This window comes from Vespa mandarinia, chromosome 6 (genome assembly GCF_050613455.1).
Source record: "Vespa mandarinia isolate Hongniang chromosome 6, ASM5061345v1, whole genome shotgun sequence".
NCBI classification, from domain to species: domain Eukaryota; kingdom Metazoa; phylum Arthropoda; class Insecta; order Hymenoptera; family Vespidae; genus Vespa; species Vespa mandarinia.
The window spans coordinates 1,142,501-1,161,551 of NC_140815.1; the positions used below are offsets into that span (position 1 = coordinate 1,142,501).

The 19,051-nt window shown below is 35.5% G+C and overlaps 1 protein-coding gene across 21 annotated transcripts in view; it reads right to left on the reverse strand.

Moving 5' to 3' along the window:
* Positions 1–19,051, reverse strand: part of Eph (Eph receptor tyrosine kinase) — a 155,940-nt gene that overhangs the window by 63,931 nt on the left and 72,958 nt on the right. The window lies entirely within an intron of this gene.

Consider the following 19,051-nt stretch of genomic DNA (forward strand, 5'->3'; position numbering starts at 1 on the left):
TTGGAAGTAAAGGAGGAGAATTTTTCTCGAAAATCTCAGACTTTTTTTTTCAGGATAACTTTTTCCCGGTCGAACGAACGAACGAGAAAGAAAGAGATAGATAGTTAGATAGATAGATAGATAGATAGATAGAGAGAGAGAGAGAGAGAGAGAGAGGAGAGAGAGAGAGAGAGAGAGAGAGGAGAGAGAGAGAGAGAGATAGAGAGAGAGTTTTAGATTTAAGATCGCGCACGTGAAAAGTCGGTAAAATTCTTTCCTTCGTGGAAAAAAAAAGAAAGAAAAAAAGCAGTGGCACCGGTTCGGGCGTCCTCTGAATTTTTCAAGAAGACGGTCAAAGAGCGCTTTGAAATTCCAAACGGCCTCAGGGATCGATTCGTAGCACGTACCTGCTAGAGAAGGGAGCAACCAGAGGAGAAAGAAGAAGAAGACGAAGAAAACGAAGAAGAAGAAGAACCAGAAGAAGAACCAGAAGAAGAGTAATAGTAGTAGAAGAAAATACGCTGCCGAATAAGAGAAAGAAAAGATAAAGATAGATAGATAGATAGATAGATAGATAGATAGATAGATAGATAGATAGATAGATAGAGAGCGAGAGAGAGAGAGAGAGAGAGAGAGAGAATGAGAGAGAGTGCATACTTGTACTCGTGCACCGGCCAACCAACACGTGCATTATATGTCGCGGCACGACGCGAGTCGGTGCAACGGACACGTGTCACGTGACACGAGTCACTTGCATAGTCGCATCGTCGTGGAATTCCTCGAGAGTAGACGAGTTTCTCCCTATTGGATTTACGAGTCGGTGCTCAGACAACGAGACCGAGAAAATTCTCGCAAATTATGTCACTCGCAAACGAGGGAACAAGGAATTGTGTGTGTGTGTGTGTGTGTACGTATGTATATGTTAAAAGATTCGCTAAAAAAAGAATGAAGTCGATCATGTATTCATAGAAAAGATTATTACGACGTTTATATTAATCATCTCGTGAACTTTTATACGATCGGTGACTTATGTAATTGCCTTAAGACGCCATATTATTAAAATAATCGAGCAACTATCTCTCTACGTAGAAGCAATTCGTTTCGTCGAATGAAATAACGACGAGGGTTTCAGCGATAAATCGAGATGGAACGTTCTTATGTTCTTTTTTTCATTTCTTTTTTTATGTCTCTCCCTCCCTTTCTCTCTCTCTCTCTTTCTTTTTTTTTACCATCCAAGGTTAGACTTCGGTTGAATACTTAAAAATCTTCGACGGAGTCCCTCGCGACTCGGCGCCATTTTTAAATCTTCGATCCTCATCCTACATTACTGAATAAAAGAAAGTTTAATCGATATATATATATATATATATATATATATATATATATATATATGTATACATACATATCGTTCGAATATAAATAATAGATCTTTTGGTTGGTACACGTTACCATCTAATCCGTTAAGGTAAAAGATGGTCGAGAATAGTAGTACCAAGATCGTGACTTTCGATTCGTTCAATTTTCTCGATAACTTCGGCAAATAGTAATTCTATTGGAGATTATAAATTTAAAAAGAAGGGCGGAGATAAGGGGAGGAAGGGTAGAGAGGATCAAATCGGACGTCCGAGAATCATTGAATCTTATACGGGGAAACGAAAATCGAACAAAGTTAATGGGAGCGTACGTTGAGACCACTTATTTGCAATATTTTTATCGTATATAAATAATCTCGCTATAGAAAGAATAAAAAGAATATATAATAATAATCTAAAAGGATTAATGTTTGGACGTCCTCTTGGCTCTCATTGGACGACCTACATTGCGAGAGGAAATGGCACTTGCTCTAATTCCCGTTTTTATGAAAAATTTCATATCAGCGCAAGATCTCGATAAGAATTTCTTTTAGATGAAATAATAAGAACAATTCTTTCTCCTTCGACGTAGTAGCATTTAGTTAATTAATTCGCCCGAAACCGAAAGTCAACGAAAAAATTATTCATTTAATTAGACCGACCTAGATTAATGTTCAATTTTACTAATTATAAAAACAACAAAACAAAACAAGAAAAAGAAAGGAGAGAGAGAGAGAGAGAGCGAAAGAGAGAAAGAAAGAGTAAGAGAAAGAGAAAGAAAAGAGAGAAAAAAAATAAGCAAAGAAGCTAAATCATTCGTGCTACATTTTTCATGAGATTAAGCAAATATGTGCGCGAGAAATCGTGCGCGCTCTCTCTCTCTCTCTTCATTTATTTTTTATTCGGCAAGAATCTTCCAAACGATTAAAATTAATGAAGTAGCGGCAAACACGTCAAAATAACGATTCGACGGAGGAACATAAGTTTCGACGTAATTAATAGCGTTTCCGGCACAACTTTAGTAACATTTCATAGGGAAAATGAAGAAAATAGACTCAGATTTGATTTCCTCCTTTTCTTAAGCTTGATATTAAGTAAAAATATTACATTAAGTATGTACCTTTTTATATGTATATAAACTTTACATGGAATCTATCTATATAAGGTTGCAAACTAAATCGAAGCAGTTAAACGTAATTAGTATCGAACGATTTAAGGTTGGAACGACAATAAACGTTCGAATCGAGTTTCGCGGTAAATTACCGGACGATAAATGTACCGTTCTTCTAACCGTGCCTTGTAAAACTTGTAACGGTAACGATCGGATTCTGGTCTGGCACGCTTTTGCGAAGTCTTTTCTTTGCACGACTCGTGCCGATACCTATGGAGAAAATCGAGGGAGAAAAAAAAAGAAGAAGAAAGAAGAAAAAAAAAAGAAAAAAAAAGAAAAAAAATGATGAAAATCGTGCCAGATCGATGTGTTATGTAGTTACGTACAATGTACGTAGATATATGTATATGTATATCTAAGGTATACATATATACGTCGTACATACGTACGTATCTAAACGTACGTATGTATGTATGTATGTATGTATGTATGTATGTAGGTATGCATACATGTATGTATATATGTACGATATCGTCAAGCGTCCGAACAGAAAGTCCGGTTTAAACGTGGCGTGACATTTTAAACCGAAAAAGGCTGACAGGGTAGGTAGGACGATGCACGGGCCGGGTCTCTCGCTTTGAACATGACATCAATTCGATTTCGTTAAAATTGTGACTCGTGTCGTATCGAGCGACCGACACAGATAGGCCCTTGCCGATACAACTTTACTAAGAGGAGGGGAGTAGTAGGTGAGGGCTGTGAAGATGGACGAGGTGGGGGAGCAGCTTGAGAGAGAAAAAGAGAGAAAGAAAGAAAGAGAGGTCGAAAGAGAAAGAGAAAAAACGAACATGAAGAAGAAGCAGAAGAAGAAGAAGAAGAAGAAGAAGAAGAAGAAGAAGAAGAAAGAGACAAGTTCCAAGGGCCAGTTTCGAATTACTATTCTCGAGCGTGTTTACCGAAGAACGGAAAAGACGACTTTAACGGGTCGTTCGTTCGTTCGTTCTTCTGTCGTCCTTCTCTGAGGGCATCATCCGTTCAAATCATCCTATACTTTTCCTTGCTTTTCTTCACATCCTTGCTTTCTCCACATACGTTTTTTCCCGAGTGAACGCCGATGTCAATGCATGCGTGTCCATGTAACCAATGTGGAAAGAGAAAGGGAGGGAGAGGGATGGAGGGAGAAAGAGAGAGAGAGAGAAAACGTGCTCTCGCGAGACGCACCAAATTTAAATTTCAAATTTGGAGCGTGTCGCAGGGTGTGACGGTATGCATACCGTTCTCTTCTGGCCCATACCCTTCTCTTTAGAGTTTCTACCCTCGCACTACTTCTTTCTATTCCTTGACCCGCCATCAAGAGAAAGAGAAATACAGACATATATATATATATATATATATATATATATATATATATATATATAGAGGGAGAGAGAGAGAGAGAGAGTCCACGATCCCTCATATTATATTCGAACGAGTATAATCTCGCATAGGATATGGGTCTACATGTTGGATACATATGTATATATGTATAAATGTATATAAGTTTCTAGTAGTAATTCTGATGAATTATTTGGATTGTCCGGTATTCACAAGTGCCTCTCCTTCGGATGTTTGTATGAACAAAATATTTTATTTCAATTTATTGTCTTTACAGTCGTTCGTGGAAGAAAAAAAGAAGAAAACATGAAATCTTTTCGTTATGAAAACAACTCGATATAATTTTTATTATAAATTCTTCTCTCTCTCTCTCTCTCTCTCTTTCTCTCTCTCTCTCTCTCTCTCTCTCTCTTTCTTCTGATATTTAAGATGCATATCTTTGTGTATCTATAGTATAGTAAGTTTATATAACGAACACTCTCCTTTCGAAAATAAATTTATTTGTTCAAATAAATCTAATATAATTAAGAATTCATTTATACTTAATAATCACAAGATTTAATATATTTTTTTTATAAAATGAAACGTGAAATTTTTTTATTTAAAAACAACTCTACATAATTTTTATTATAAATTCTACTCACTCCCTCTCTCTCTCTCTCTCTCTCTCTCTCTCTCTCTGTCTCCCTCTCTTCTCCTCTCTCTTCTGTTATTGAAGATACATGTATCTACAGTATACCAAGTTTACATAACAAACATTCATCCCTCAATATAAACTCATTCATTCAAGTAAATCTTCAAATATAATTAAGAGTTTAATTTATACTTAATAATCTTAGCAATCGAAGTTGTGTAAATATAAAAGAAATAAAGAAAGAAAGAAAAGAAAAAAAAAAAAAAGAAAAAAAAAAAGAAAAAGAAAGAAAGAAAAAAGCTATTCATTATAAGCCTATAACGAGGAATACAGAACGAGAAAACAATGAGAAGGAAAGTCTCGCGACTCGTAATGAAAAATAATTATCTCGATGAAGAGTTAGGCAGCTGTGGAAGAAAGCTTCCTTTTTCTTTTCTTTCATTTTTATTTTTCTTTATCTCTCAAAAACCTACGCGCGATGCGTCTGGTTCTTAATTCTCGAATCGTACGTAATATACATATATATACATATATATATATATATATATATATATATATATATACATACATACATATATACATGCATACATACGTGACCGAAGAAGATAGACGCCAAGGAAGGAAGAAGAGAGAATGCTCATGCTGGACAATAAATCAATAGCCGAGGTCACAGAAGGAGATGGATGTGTGACGTAACGAGCCTGTTCTTACCGTATGCCGGTAAGAGGTCGGAATCTCTTTCCCTCTCTCTTTCTCTCTCGTACTACTCGTTCATTCGTTCACTCACTCGCTCGTTCGTTCGTTCGCTGCTCGCTTGGTTGCTTGCTTTCTCTCTTTCTCTTTCTTCCTAACGTATCGAAAGACACGATTCAATCGCGCGCGCGAGAGAACCTGTTGCCTGAGCTTGAGAGACGAACGCGCGCTTGGCTACTCGAAGGCGATTAAGATTACGACGATTTTGCCTTCTGAGAGCAACGAGCTCGTCGTTTTTTTTTCTTTTCTTTTCTTCTCTCTCTCTCTTTCTCTCTCTCTCTCTCTCTCTCTCTCTTTTTCTCTCTTTCTCTCCGATCCCTTCTCCAATCCTTTACAGGTATCTCTATTTTATTTCTTTCTGCTCCTTTTTTTATTTCTTCTTCTTTTTCCTTTTCCTTTTCTTCTCACTCACTACGAGTCCCGAGATAGGACGTATGTATGTATGTACGTATGTACGTATATATGTGTATGAATGACAAATTAACGGCGATACAACTCGTGCTGTGAGAGCCCATCCTTATTTTCTCGATCGATTTTCTAACGCATAATTTTCCAATTTTCTTTCTCTCTCTCTCTCTCTCTTTCTCATTCTCTCTCTTTAACCATTATTATAATTCTCTCGAATCGAGAGTCTTTATAATATTGTACATCTATCCTTCTCAATTCGATTGAACAATGACATAAATTTTTCACGCCTCCATCCATCCATCGCTTTCGCTGGCGTAAGAAGTTCACTGCATTCCAATGTGTACGAGCTTAACACTTTTTTATACTTTCGATTCGTCTCGGAATCTTCGAGGTCTCGTAAGTAAGTACTTACTTACTTACTTACATACTTAGTTATTCGACGTTTTAATCTTTCTTCGAGAAGTCGAGAAAATATTTCATCGTGCGTCGATTCTTAAATTGAACGTATATGTTATATGTAAGTAATTCGATATAGGAAATTAGAAAATCCTATCGATATCCTTTTTCACTTTTATAGTTTTCAATCAGATTTATTCTACGATTGTTAAAAATAAAATCGTTCGATCTCCTTCATTATTTATTTTTTTATTTCTTTTATTTTTTTTTTATTTTTTCATTTATTTATATTTAACTCTGTGCGCTCCCCTCTATCGATGAAATATCGTTACAATTCCTGCGGTTAACCATTCAACGATATTCAACCAGCGTTGCGCATTGCCTCCGCTGATCTTCGATGTTTTAAAATGGCGTCGTGGTTATCTATACTAGGGGAAGAACGCGAGATCGTTCGACCGTTTTCTCGATATTCCATCGAACCGGCCATGTGTTTCAGATCAAACAAATATTATTTATATATATATATATATATATATATATATATATATATATATATATATACACACACATATATATCGAGGATATGTAAATATTAAAATGATTTATATAAAAAGTGAAGAAAAAATTTTTTCAAACGTATTTAAGACAATTCCTACATTATGCTGGAATTCAATAAATGGAAAAAGAAAATTAACATTATTTTACTTATTTTCATTCGTTTGAGTTTGACGTAATTATAATTTGAATATAAATGTTTATTTCATTTTCTTAACTCTCTTATATTCATTTGTTCAATTTATTTGTTATTAATATCTGTCTAATCTATAAAATAATCAATAATGTTTCGTTAAAATTTCAGGTTCTGTCATGTGTTCCATCAAATAAAAAAAGTTTGAAAAACGCTGTTTTATTCTGTACACGTATGTTGAGACATACGTTGTCTTTAATGTATAAGAGTTGTAATATTAAGGACAAGTCACTCGAATATTTCTTTTTCCTTTATTTTTTAAACAATACCTAAGTAAAAAAATCTTGATCTTAACACAAATGTTAATTGTCATTAATCGAAAAAAAAAGTCAATGCACAAATATACGATTTACAAGCAATAGTAGAGAAAAAAATCATCAACCGAGTTTAATTCGTTTAATTAAGTAAATAACTATCATGATCTTATCAAAAGTGATAAGACCCGACAAATTGACGACTGCAATCCCACGAACGAACGAACGAATGAAGGAAAGAAAAGAAAAAAAAGAAAAAGGAAAAAAAAAAAAGAAAAATCTTTCTTTTTATGATCTATTGTAGTTCAGTAGGCACCTCGATGGCGAAGAAAAAAAAAAACGGATCTCCTCGAGAAAATATAACCCGAGAGGGGACGGTTTCAATGATTGCCAGGGAAAAGTAGAGAGAACGCTCGTAATGACTTTACTAATTAAGAAGAGAACGAATGGAGTCGCATAGATGGGCGGTAGGTACATATACTCGACGATGTATTTATTCCGATTTCGTCATTCACGTGAAACTCTCGTCGAGTGAAATTGCCAGCGAAGATGGCGCCGTTACACATCCCTACCCCTACTTCTACCCTTGCCTATGTATTGCTCTAATTAACGTTAAAAAGAAAAAAAAACAAAAAGATAAAAGAGGGAAAGAGGGAAAGAAAGAGAGAGAGAGAGAGAGGGAGAGAGAGAGAGGGAGAGAGAGAGAGAGAGAGAGAGAGAGAGAGAGAGAGAGAGAAAGAGAAAACTATATCAAAAAAAGCGTACAATCCGAATGAAAGTCTTTGAATCGACGTTGGGAACGTTCACTATGTTGTATCGTAGTCTATTTTAGAACCAATTTGAGCCCAGACACCCAGTCCAGACACGAAAAAGCGAAACAATCGATTAAACCAAAGCCCGATTTCTATTTCTATTGATAGAACGAACTAAACGGAGGATCTTCGGGAAGCGAAAGCTCAATGAGCATTTCATTCTTACTTTCAGAGAAGAGATCAACGCACTTTAACCTTTCGTTTTTCGCATTTCTCTCGTGCTTTGGCACGTCTCCATAAGATTTTCAATGATCAAAGTAATTTCTTCTTCTTTCTCTTTCTTTCTCTTTGTTCAGATCTTGATAATTATTAATATAACTATTATGATTATCATTATCATTATCATTATTATTATTATTTATTTATATTTATCTATTATAATTATTATAAATACATTACAAATACATATTACAATAAGAAATATATCGTAAGATTATTTTGAATATTTCTTTTTAAATTTTATTTTGTTTCGTTTTCTTTTTTTTTTTTTGGCTTTTTTTTTATGTAAGTTGAGAAATAAGAAAAAGAATTACGCAAGATGGAAGCGGAGTGGATAGACTCGTCGTAAGATCAGAAATTGACCTGTTTGTCGTTGATCGTTGATCATGAATCAGGATCAAGGATAAGCGATCGATCGGCCAGTCGATCATAGAGAGCTGAAAGGAGTGAGAGCGACAAAAAGAGAGAAAGAGAGAGAGAAAGAGAGGTAAAACAAGACTGTAAAGATGGATCAAAGGGGTGAAAAGAGAAAAGAGAAGGAGAGAAGGGAAGGGAAAAGAAGGGAAGGGAAGAGAAGACCACCTACGTTCACCGGAGTTGCGTAGAGCGGATATATCCCAACGATATACGTTCTTCGACTTTATTTCGGCTCTAAAAATGCCGCTACGAGGACCGTCCTGACGCGAGCGTCGCATGGCTCGTCTTTTTCCTCGATTCCTTCGAACCTCATCCTCTTCCCTTTCTTCTTTTTCTTCTTCTTCTTCTTTAAAAGAAAAAAAGAGTAAGGGAGAGAGAGAGAGAGGGAGAGAGAGAGGGAGAGAGAGAGAGAGAGAGAGAGAGAGAAAGAGAGATTCTGACAAATTGGAAGGCCGTTAAACCAAAGGCACGGAGGCGTCTCTCTCTCTCTCTTTCTATCTTTTATTTCGTCTTCCTACTCCATCTCAAGTTGTACTTCTTTCCCTCTCTCTCTTTCTCTTTCTCTTTCTTTCTCTTTCTTCTCTCGTTTCATCGAGCTACAGCCTATCGGCAAAGTCTCGAAGAAGCGTCGAGAAAGGTGTCGTTGACCCATCTCTCTTACTGCACGCTCTCTCTTTCTCTTTCTCTTCCTCTTTCTCTTCCTCTCGAACGGTGCACTCGTGAACGTGCACCGAAGCGCGCTTACCTCGATTCTCTTCCCGAATTCTCGCCGAATTCTCGAACGGCAGGGTGCTTTAATTATCGGATCTCGGAGAGAGGTTTCATCCGCCGTATCATTGTATACGCTTCGTGCCAATGCTTTTCTCCTATTTCTTTTTTTTCCCCCAAAATAAAAGAAAAAAAAAAAAAAAAAAAAAAAAAAAAAAAAAAAAAAAAAAAAAAAAAAAGACAGGAAAAAGAATCAAAAGTAAGACAAAGAAAAAATAAATCAAAGAACGAGCTTGACAAAAACTCTACAAGTCACAATTATTTCGTAAATCAACGAGATAAAGAGAGAGGGTGAAGAGGAAAAGAGAGATCGATCTTTGAAGAATCATTCAATGGTTTATGATGGTACGAGGATTAGTAAACGAAAATACAAAATACTCCAAAACTCGAAACTTGGTTCACCCAATCTCTGCGGGGTCTCCTGGACGAATGAAAGAACGATAAAGAGAAAGAGAGAAAGAGAAAAAGAGAGAGAGAGAGAGAACTACACACAAGCAAGGTCGAAGGAGGTCTGGATGAGGTCCGGAGCCGACTCGGGGAACTCGGCCCACGCCAGAATGGGAGACAGCGTGCAGGCACGCCTGGAATTACCATTTACATAGCGTTATTTTCTTTGCGCATAATGTATGTACACGTGTTAAATCAATTATTTAAACAATATACCGGGGACTGTATAGACCACAGAGGGTGGAGACGTCCGATCTCCTCTCTTTTTCTTTTCTTTTTTCTTTTTCTCGTTTTCTCCTTCCTCCACCTCCTCTTTTCCCTTCGCCCAACCTACCCGTTCATCGTCGATGCTCTTTCTTTCTCTCTCTCTCTCTCTCTCTCTCTCTCTCTCTCTCTCTCTCTCTCTTTCTTTTTCTTTCTGTTTTTCTCTCTTTCTCTCACGAGCCTCTTTGCATATGAATCTTGAATTTCAATTGTGCTTTTCAAGTGCGGCCCTTGCTCTCTCTCTCTCTCTCTCTCTTTCTCTCTCTCTCTTTCTTTACCTCTCTCTCTCTCTCTCTATCTCTCTCTCTTCCATTCTCTACCTTTTGTTTCCCTCGACTGCTGCTCCGCCAACGACGCTCCACCCCTTCTCTTTTCTATCCTCTCCTATCAAGCCCTCCTTTCACTCTTTCGCATCATGAAGAGAAAGAGAAGATGTGACAGCAGCAATACTTCGCAATAACGCGAAGAACGATCAGTAAAAAAAGAAAGATAAAAAATCGCCGAGACATCGATCAATCATTAAATAAACGTTAAGAATCAAGGAAAAAAGAATTTCTTTTCTATCTTCTTCTCGTCAATTCAAACGAGAATTGAATAATTATCGAGATTATCTCTCTCCGTTCAGTCTCGAAACTAATTCAAACTTTGTTTCTGTCTTTCCTTTTCTTCTCTCTTTCTCTCTCTCTCTCTCTGTCCCTCTCTCTTTCTATCTCTTTATTCTTCATTTTTTCTTTTTTCTCTAATCGTTCCCTACGCTATGTGCGTCACAGTCCGCAGTCCGCATTAGCATCTAAATCACTCGGCGTCGTTTTAAAGAATCGTTCCCCGTTCCAACGGGGACAGTGATAATCGAGTTTACTATGCCGTCTCGGCGACTCCGACTTCATGTTTCCTCTTTTTCTATTTATCTCGTTTCGCTTGTTTGAATACATCTTGTCAAAGTAGTAGACATATACGCATATACGTATAAATATACATATACATTTTTATAATGACGTCCTTTCTATTTTATATTAAAATTAATATAACTTGTATGCCATTCGACAGAATATTTTGTATCCACTATTGATAATCGGAGTTGATTATTTCGAAATAATAATGATAATAATAATAATAATAATAATAATAATAATAATAATAATAATAATAATAATAATAATAATAATAATAATAATAATAATAACAATAATAATAGTAATAAAAAAATATATGGAAAAAGGATAAAGGATTTAAAAAGAATGCATCGGATCGAACCATCAGAAAAAAGTGGGAGAGAGAGAGAGAGAGAGAGAGAGAGAGAGAGAGAGAGAGAGAGAGAGAGAGAGAGAGAGAAAGGGGAGAAGGAAATGGAGAGAGATAGATATAGAGAGATAGAGCCAAACCGTCAATTTTTTCCCCTCCTACCATTTTTTCTTGTTTCTTTTTTCGTTTTTCGATTCTTTTTTTTTTTTTTTGTTTTAATCCACGCACGATTTCTGAGCGACAGGGAAAAAAAATAAATTTCTCGTTAGTGGCGACCATCGTTCTCGACTCTTCCAACCCTCGGATCCACCTCTCCTCTTCACCTCCCTTACTCTATTATATTCCTCGTCCTTTTTCTACCCCATCCTACCGAACCTAGTAGGTCCATCAATTCGTCGAAGGGATCAACGAAAATTACTGGAAAATTGCTAGAGCCGAGGTCGACCACGATCGTCGCGCTATCGTCTAGTTGCCAATCGTAGTCCTAGAGAGAGAGATAGAAATATATAAAAGAGAGAAAGGGAAAGAGAAAGAATCGTGTTCGTATAGTAACCATCGTTGTATATGAAACCTATATTGGGAATTTATGACGGGAAGCAGGAAGAGGAGGAGGGGGATCCCCATAGTAATACTACCTGTCTTAAATGTGTCATTGATGATTCCCATATAACATAAGTTCCATCTCTCTCTCTCTCTCTCCCTCTCTCTCTCTCTCGTCCTTTAACCCTTTGAGTGCTTTGAGCGCACATATGCGTCCAGCGAAAGCTATCGATATAGACTAAGGACGCAAATACGTGCTCGGCATATGCTATCAGTATGAACTATGGACGCAAATACGTGCCTGGCAAAAATGTGTTCATTCAATGTGGAATAGACAATGGAATAGTAATTGGATTGTATACTATATTATAATGTATCATACACCGTCGATGAGATCCATACTGCGTGAAAAAGTATTCAGTTCCCGGCGATCGTCAGCGCCAGCCGCATGCCGTCCGTACGGACTGCATAAGCCACGAGTATTCAGCACTCAAAGGGTTAAGAAAATAAGTTTATTTAGTAAATTAAATTTCTTCGTCCATTCTCGAATAAAAAAAGAAAGATCGGAGAGAGATTATCTAAGAAATATCGTTCATCCTATGTTAAAAAAAAAAAAAAAAAAAAAAAAAAAAAAAAAAAATGACGCTCCTTCTTTATCGAAGGATCCTCCTTTCCAGGATACGTATCGCGTCTATCGTATTAATCGCGATTGAGATAGGAAAATGCGTACGAGCTTAAGAAAGTAAAATGTTTAAAGAAAAAGATTTAAAGGAGGAGGATCTATACTCGTGAATCGGTATATACTCCCAGCCGGTTATACAGTAGAACTTATATGTACATACGTACATACATATGTATTTATATACGTGTGTATGTATCTATGTAGGTATATATATTCTTCTTGCTTCGTACCACTACTATCAATATCCCTTTCCTTCGACTCCATTTGTCGACCACCTGTCCGATCGGCAATTTATGCGGCTCCGTAATTTCACATACCGAGGATATTAGACATCGACACGTTCTTCGGTCGAGGCGAGTAGTACACGAGCGAGCATAGCCAAGGCCTTTACCCCTCCACACCCTTTCTATCTCCTTTCTTTCTCTTTCACCTCCTTCTCTCTTTCTCTCTCTGTTTCTCTCTCGTGAGCGAGCGAGCGCGATTTATCTCGACCGGTTAATGCGTTCCAAGAATCTATTATCGGCCTCTCAATATTGTAATTATTTTATTAGTGGATAGCTCATCGTTCTTGTTTTTAAGGGAACCCGCCGATTACAATTATCCTCCCTCTTTTTCATTCCTTTCTTCGGTTTTATTAGGACACGATCAGGACACGACCAGGATCATCTTTCGTTTCCTGTTTCTCTTTTTATCTCTTTCTTTTTCTTTTTCTTTAGTCCTTTTTCTGTCCTTCTACATCCGATTATCCGACACCGAATGCATCTCTCTCCCTTTCTCTCTCTCTCATTCTCTCTCTATCTATCTATCTATCTATCTATTTATCTATCTTTTTTGTTTCTTTCTAGGATTAGACCGATGATACGTGATTCCTTTAATCTGGATCGCGATCGTATTCTAAAAACGACTTGTGGGTGGCGCACCCTATAAAGACCAACGCTTATTTGCCATAAGCCGCTTGCATTTTGATCGGCCAACACCACCACAAGATATCTGAGATGGTCGCATGCTTTCCAATTTCTTCATCTCTCTCGCACCTTCCTCTACCATCCTCTACCTATACCTTCTTATACCTCTACCTATACCCTGTCCTACCCCCCCCCCTACGTACCTATCTACCCCACCCACTCTCATCTCATTTCTCGTGACTTTCGACTTTATTAAGATCTCGGCTCGGTTTACTCGTGCGCGTGCCGTTCCAAAGAGTACTGAGGATGTTGAACGAGACCTCGCTGAGATCTCGACTGCTTTTCTTAAGATACGAAGAAAGTCAACGCGCGGAATATAAATTGAATCATTCCCTTTATATGCACCACATGAAAAGAAAATGAAAAAAAAAAAAAAGAAAAAAGAAATACATTTTCGATAGCATCTCTTTTTTTTTAGTTGTTCACAAAAAAAAAAGAAAAGAAGAAAGAAATGCATTTATTGAATTATAATAATTTAAGTAAGATAAATGATTAAGATAAAATAAAAGGAGAAATAAACTCAAAATGAAAAGATTAAATATCCATTTGTCATTATTTTTATTCTATCCGTCGAAACAGTGTGATGGACCGATAATTTAATTGAATAAAAGACGATTTTGATGATCATCGTAAAATAATTTAATTTTTATCGAAAGTCACTGAAAAATGTCCTATGTCGATCGAAAATACTATCTATAAATTAATTTTATAAAGTCTAATAAATCTTTGTACTTGTAGCAAAGTTGAAGAGATCCGAGAATACATTTTACAATTTAACATGAATCTAATTTCTTTATCATAAAGAACTCTGTGTTCCTATGATGATTATAGTTTTTTTTTGTGATTAAAGTTGTATATTTTTTTTTATAAAATATGTACTTCAAAATATAGTGAAATAATGAAACCTTTATTTTCCAATGTATAAATATTTTTTAATATCTCAATTTCATAGAAAATATTTACGAACTGTGTGGATGTATTTTATCCTCAGATAAAATGGCTGTTGGCGAGAGTAGGTATTTTCTCCTTATAACATAATATTGGCTGATTCATTTTCTCAAAAATGTGTCATGTTTCAGCTGCTAAAATATACCGCAGGCCAAAATATTTTAACTTTTATCAAGCGACATGGAGACATGAAAACATGACCGATACGCTCGTCACTTATGTTATATCTACGAATTTGAATTGCGATTTTCTTATACTGAGAGTATAACATCTGACATATTGCTGATATTTTTTTAAAATAATCCGCATCTGAAGCCAGTAAAAATTCAGGAATAAATGAATGAATTTCTTACGTTTCGCAGAACGAGTAAATAAATTACAAATTAATAGTAAATATATAACGAAATAATTGAAAATATCGTCTTTTTTAATAAACATATTTTCTACGTAAAATGATCAATCATATTTTATATTAAATTATAAATAACTTTATTTATATTTGTTTTATATTATTAATGTTTATGTATTAATACTGTTTGATACTAACTCTAAGTATATGAACTTAATAAATTTAATATCATCATCCATCACGAATTTTGAACAATTAGATTGACGATCCGTTACAGTTCGCGCGTCGATCGGTCTTCATAAAGGAAAATAAAAAATAAAGTTTTTTTTTTTTCTTCTTTTTTTTTTTAAGAAGAAAACTATAAGAACGTTTAGGTAATCTTTTTAACGAGACCATAAAAAAATATATTGTGAAAACGATAAAGAACGGTGAAAAAAGACGTCCTTTTCGGTATTTCTTTTTATTATTATCATTATTATTATTATTTTTATATTCATTTATTCTATTTTTTATTTTGCTTTTTTCTTCTTTCATTACTCTGTCCGTAAAAACAAGAATCGACGTTATTAAGTGGGAACGATTTTGATGACTCGACGATAGACGGGAATTCGACGAAGCAAGCCCGGTGTACGATGACTCGCTCGACAAGTTATTCCCAAAAAATGGTATATCGATTTGTGGGTAGGTTAGAGTGAGAGAAAGAAAAAGAGAGAAAGAATGAGAGAGAGAGAGAGAGAGAGAGAGAGAGAGAGAGAGAGAGTGAAACGGTGAGATCAGCTCGTTCGAGAAGTCGTTAATCAGTGCGATGAGGACGATGAGTGCATTCATTAGTAAAGCATTCTTTCTCTTCCACTCTCGCACGGTCGAAGGAAATATTTGTGGTTTTCATCTCATTTTTTCCCCTTTTCCTCTTACTCTCTCTCTCTTTCTCTCTCTCTTGCTTTATACGCTTCACGGAAATCTTTTAATTCCATTTGGTAGAGAAGCCGAAGCGTATCGTCGCTTTCGCGTTGTTAAGAAGGAGATTTTACGAGCTGATTCGAAATAACGAGAAACCTGAGTCACCGTCGAAGCATACGTTTATCTCATTTTGTCTACCTCTCACCTCTCTCCTTCTTTCTCTCTATCTTTCTCTTTTTCTCTCATCCATTCTAAGGATTCATTCGTGTGACCCAACAGGGTCGATACACCAGTGACATGGATTATGAAGATTCGCAATTTACGATTCGCGTCGTGACAGCTATCATCAAGGGGGTGAGAGAAAGAGAGAAAGATATGAGAGAGGGATGCGAGCGGCCACCTTTTCGCGAGTCGAAACCAAACGAGTCGACGTATTAACATAATTGAAAGATATAATCCGAGCGATCTTATTGCTTTCGAACTCATCCGAGCTCGCTTTTCTTCCGTTAACCGTAACGTAATCCCTTGCTGATGCTCGGCCCTCTCTATCTATCTCTCTCTCTTTCTTTCTCTTTTTCTCTCTCCTGTGCTGTTGCTGTTGCTTTTAATTACATTCAGAAACCGTCGTTAATATTACGACGATCGTATTTTCATCGAATTATTTGAATTTCTATCCTCTTCGAAGTGAAAAGTCATTCTATCTTGAATTCTACGTTACAATCCTGACGAAATGTATATACAAGTTAATTTTTTCTTTCTTTTCTTCGTGAAACTTTATTAACATATCCTATAAGTAAAAATAAAAAAAGAAAAATGTTATATGTTTATACAACATTCGTTATAGATTTATAGATTTAACACTTAAATGTTTCATTAAATAATAGTTATAACAAATAGTTATAATAAGAATTCTATTTATATATATATATAAATTAATTATATTAATTATTATAAATTAATTATAATATATTATAAGAATATATATATATATATATATATATATAAATTCTTCGAAAGAAATTCTTGGATTATGGAATTGATTCATAAAATTTATGGTATTCATTTATAACATCGTGAACTGAACCGTTGTTGCATATCTTTTCATAAATTCTTAGAAATACTGATCGATCTGGTAATCCCTTCTTCGAAGGAATCTGTACGGATATTCTCTTACGGCAAAAAACTGCATTTCCATTGCGTGCAAAAAAAAAACTTTAATGAAATGCATAATACCGTATTCACGATGCGAAAAGATTCGTAATATCTTCCATATGAAATCGTATTAAATATTATTAATTTCAACATGAATCAATGGCGATCAAATCGACAAGCAAACATTAAATTTTTAAAGAAACATATTAAATTTTTAAATAACCATATCAAATAGATATCGGCAATATTTTGTTACGTGTAATATCGTCGAAACACAAGTACGATGGTAATTTCGTACTTTTTATCGTAACTTTTAAAGAAAACATTTAATATTTTACTTTTATATAACATATATTTTTCTTTTCTTATTTTTACTTATAGAACATCCTGATAAAATGAATATATGAAAAAAAAAAAAAACTTACTGAAACAGCATATGCTGTATGATATACACATATTGTATCGTATGCTTGTGTAATATGTATACATACGTATACTGTAACAGTATATCCCTTACACGTAAGAGAAAATTGCTAATCAATTTTTTTCTCTTATATTTCCCCTATATTTTAAACTATATGTAAATAATGACTAATGCATCTTTCATCGGAAATTAAACGCGTTATTAATACAAACAAAAATTTATATAAAAAAAGAAAAAAAAAAAGGAAAAGGAAAAAATCTCACCGAAGAACAAACCTACAATTTTATTGACGATCATTTATTAGACAAATTATTATTTAATAGCAATTCTTCTTGTTTTTTAATTATCATTAATATCTTTCCATACCACCATCTAGAATATGTATTTATTTTTTCTTATTTTTATTTTTTCTTCTTTTTCTTTTTAGATACGACCACCGGAAGTTCCTTATTTATTAATTTACTATTTTTCCGTGCCGTTTTTTCAAAAGGATAAAAGTCGATTGCGAGGTACGCTGCATGTACGTACACATGTATGTATTTATGTATGTATGTATGTGCAGCATGCCGCTTTAGAAACGCATTTAAGCGCACCTGAGACTGGATTCTGCGCGATATCAAACTTGTTCCAGGTCTTAAGAGTCTCGAACCCGTAAGGCCTTCGAGCGAGCTCAGATCTCCCTTCTCTCTTCCTCCTTTTCACGTTCTTCTTTCTTTTTCTTTTTTCTTTTCCCCCTTTCTTTCTTTTTCTCTCAACGGAATTATAACATATGTATCGCGTTAATCACAACTCGTCGATACATAAATGTAATTTCTTCGTACGATGAAATGTACATACTTCGAGAATAAACCAACACCTCTTCGTATTTTCATTTTTTTCTTTTTTTTTTTGTTGCTGTTTTTTGTTTATTATTTTTTTTTTTTTTTTCATGATCGTACAGATTGATTTATTTTCATTTTTCCCTTCTTTTTTTTCTTTTCTCTCTAACCGTTTCGATCGAGTCCGCTCAAGTTCGAAGTTTATCACGAAATTGATCGATCGAACAATCGATCGATCGTTTAACTCGCAATTTCTTGATTGATGATAAACCTTTCGACTTCTATAAATAATCTAAGCACGATCTTTCTAAATGACATCGATAAACGTATTGGTATTTCGCGAACGTAATCGATTATTTATAAGAGAGAGAGAGAGAGAGAGAGAGAGAGAGAGAGAGAACGTTGATATCGTCTTTAGAAAAAGTAGAAAAAGTAAAAGAAAAAGAAAAAGAAGAAGAAGAAGAATGAAAAGCAAGTCTCGAAGGCGATAGAAAGTGGCTTCTAAGTGCTAGCAGCTGGTAGCAATGGCGTCCAATGTGGCGAGAAGCGAAAATGGAGAGAAAGGGACGGCTTTATCTCCTGGAAAAGGGAAAATTTAGGACTCCCTTTTTCCCTCATTCACTCTCTTCCTCTCTCATTCTCTCATTTTCGCTCTCTCTCTCTCTCTTTCTCTCGCTCTCTCTTTCCCTCTCTTTCTGTCATATTATCACCAGCCATGAAGTACCTGTATTATTAATGGCGACCGCCGGGTACAATGGGACGAAAAACAGCCTTGGGTTATCTCGCCTCGTAAAATTCTATTGGCTCGGACGTGTACGACGGTGCTTAGGAAACAGTGGCTCAGCTTCTAATTCTTGGACTACCGCCTCTTATCTTTTCTACGCGTTCATCTTTTCTCTCTCTCTCTCTCTCTCTCTCTCTCTCTCTCTTTCTCTCTTTTTTTGGTATCTCTCTCTTCTCCACGTTCCAAGCATCGAGCGTGTGGAAGTCGAAACAAGTGGATGAAGTCACAAAGAAATAAAAAGAAATTCTATTGGTCGGTCCTTGGTTCTCGTTATCGATTTAACATGTGTAGTTCGATTAGAAAACGAACTT